General features: G+C 40.1%; 1 pseudogene; it reads right to left on the reverse strand.

Moving 5' to 3' along the window:
• Positions 1 to 301: 301 nt before the first annotated feature.
• Positions 302 to 627, reverse strand: LOC102835616 (annotated as a pseudogene).
• Positions 628 to 3,227: the final 2,600 nt, after the last annotated feature.

Below are 3,227 nucleotides of genomic sequence, written 5' to 3' on the forward strand. Positions count from 1 at the left end.
TATTTTTCTCCTTTGAGATTATGAAGAACATGGTCACACCACAAGTCATAAGTAGGATAGGGAAGGCTCCAAAGCCTGGTTTGGTCATCTGAGATCATTAACCATGACTGACCCCTAATAATAGGTACAAAAATATAAAATGTAAACAAAAGTGTGTGTTATCTGCAGGTGGCGCTGCCCAACGTGGGCGGGTGGGACTCTCTCTACTCACATGTGACCACGTTTAGATTCTGAGACAGGGAGTGAAAGGTGAATAGGTCACGGTGGCCTTTTTTAAGTTTAGCTTTTCCCTTTAGGTTGTCTACTCATCCTTGTTGGTCTTCTGCTTCTCCATGTCAACATCATCATGGTCATCATCTTCAGCTGCCCATTTGACCCTAGCTGCTGACTCGCCTTCTCATTTTCATCTGCATCTTCTTTCTCCTCCCCACCCTCCTCGTCCTCGTCTACCTCATTGTTAGCCTTCTGTTTCCCATTTTTCTCAACAGCATTCCCATTAGCGGGTGCATCTCTTCCATTCTCTGTTTCCGCCACAACCTCCTTCTTCTCCTTTAAGCCCTCAGTGGTGATCCCAGGGCTGGTGTTCACAGCCATGTCTGACAGGGTGGGGCACGCTGGTGATTCCATATAGTGGATGGCAAAGAGAGTGCAAGTACGGGGACTCTGGTGAGGGAGCTGCTGGAGTGGATGACGAAGGAAGAGGAGCCGGACCCAGCAACAATATCAACATGACTGTTCAGAACAACCAGTCTCTGCAGACATTTTTAATAGTCACAATTGAGGGAGTACTCCTGGCATCTGATTGGTATAGGCCAGGTGTGCTGGTTAGCATCCTACAAATGCCTCCCATAAGAAACTATTATTCAGCCCAAAATGTCACTGGCACTGAAGCTGAGAAAGCCTGCTGTAAGGGAAACTGGGTGATGTATAATAACTACTAGCTCAGTGGGTAAATTGAGGCCTAATTTTGAATTCTATTGTGGAGCCATTTAGTTACCCAGAAAACTAAGCTCCTTGTCCTCATGTGACAACAGCTTTAGTATTGAGTCACAGCTGACATTGGCATGCCTCAAGGAATGTTAAACAGTGAATGAATTGATTCTCTCCTATTAACCTTGCTGTTTTGTTGTTGTTATGTACCATGGAGTCAGTACTGACTCATAGCAACACTTTGCACAACAGAACGAAACACTGCCTGGTCCTGTGCCAACCTCACAATCATTGCTACTCCTGAGCCAATCGCTGTCACCATTGTGCCAATCCATCTCATCGGGGGTCTTCCTCTTTTTCTCTGATCCTCCACTTTATCAAACATGATGTCCTTCTCCTGTGACTGGTCCCTCCTGATATGTCCGAAGTATAAGAGATGAAGTCTGACCATCTTAGCTTCTAAGGACTATAATGACTATAAAGTAAAAGCTTTCAGAAACTTCATTTGCTGATGGGGCACAACTCAGAATAAGGAGAAACAGCTGCAAAATCCATTAATAATTGGAACATGGAATGTATGAAATATGAATCCTTGAAAATTGAAAGTCATAAAAAATGAAATGGGATGAATAAAGATTGATATGTAAACATTAGTGACCTGAAATGGACTGGTATAGCCATTTTGAATCTGACAATTTTATGTTTACTATATCTAGAATGACATATTGAAGAGAAATGGCATCCCATTCATTGTTGAAATAATCATTTCAAGATCTGTCATGAAGTACAATGCTGTCTGTGATAGGATAATATCCATACTCCTAGTTGGTTTGAGCCACAAGGTCTGTGGTTCAAGTTCACAAGCTGCTCCTTGGAAACCCTATACAGGGTTGCTATGGGTCAGAACAGACTCAACAGCACTTAACAACAAGGAAGACCAGTTAATACCACTATTATTAAAATTTAAACACAAACCACTAGAACCAATAATTATGAAATTGAAGAATTCTACCAAGTTCTTAGGAGTTCTGGTGGCATAAAGCATTGGAACACAAGGTCGGTTTGGATCACAAGGTTGATGGTTCAAAATGCTGTAAAGGATAGCTATGCGTCAGAACCAACTCAACGGCACGTAACAACAACAACAATAAGCTGCTTCAGTCTGAAATTGAGCAAACATGAAAACGAGATGCATTGATAATTACTGGTGAATGGAATGAAAAGGTTAGAAACAAAAGTGGGTAATTAGAAAATATGGTCTTGGTAATAAAAATGTTGCTGGAGATCACATGATAGATTGTGCAAGACCAATGACTTACTCATTGCAACTCTCTTTTTTCAACCACATAAATGGCAACTATACACATGGACCTCACCAGATGGCATACACATGTATTAAAATTTTATTGACTAATCTGTGGGAAGAGATGATGGAGAAGCTCAGTATCACCAGCCAGAACCAGGCCAGGGGAAGACTGTGGAACAGACCATCAGTTGCTTATATGCAAGTTCAGGCTGAAGCAGAAGAAAATTAAAACAAATCCACTAGAGTCAAAATATGACCTCGAACACAGCTCACCTGAATTTAGAGATCATCTGAAGAAAAATTTGATGCTTTAGACAGACACTAATGACTAAAGACCAGAAGAGTTGTGGGATGGCATCAAGAACATCATACAGGAAGAAAGCAAAAGTCATTAAAAAGACAGGTAAGAAAGCAAAGATCAAAATGAATATCAAAAGAGACTGAAATTTGCTCTTGAGAGTAGTGAAGCTAAAGCAAAGGAAGAAAAGAAGTAAAAAAATTGAACAGAAAATTTGAAAGGTCAGTTTGAGAAGACAAAATAAAATATAACAAAATGTGCAAAGACCTGGAGTTAGAGAACCAAAAGGGAAGAACACACTCAGTATTTCTCAAGCTCAAAGAACTGAAGAAAAGGTTCAAGCCTTGAGTTGCAATATTGAAGGATTTTATGGGCAAATCTGATGCTATTGAGAGAAGAAGTCCAAGCTGCCCTGAAGACATGGGCGAAAAACAAGGCTCCAGGAACTGATGGAATACAAATTGAAATGTTTCAACAAACTGATACAACACTGGAAGTCCTCAGTCATTTATGACAAGAAATTTGGAAGACAGCTACCTGGCTTTCCGACTGGAAGAGATCCATATTTGTTCCCATTTCAAAGAAAGGTGACTCAATGGAATGTGGAAACCATTGAATAATATCATTAATATCACATGTAAGAAAAATTTTATTGACAATAATGAAAAAATATTTTCAGCAATACATTAAAAG

Source organism: Chrysochloris asiatica, unplaced genomic scaffold (genome assembly GCF_000296735.1).
Source record: "Chrysochloris asiatica unplaced genomic scaffold, ChrAsi1.0 scaffold00006, whole genome shotgun sequence".
In the NCBI taxonomy this organism is placed as follows: Eukaryota; Metazoa; Chordata; class Mammalia; order Afrosoricida; family Chrysochloridae; genus Chrysochloris; species Chrysochloris asiatica.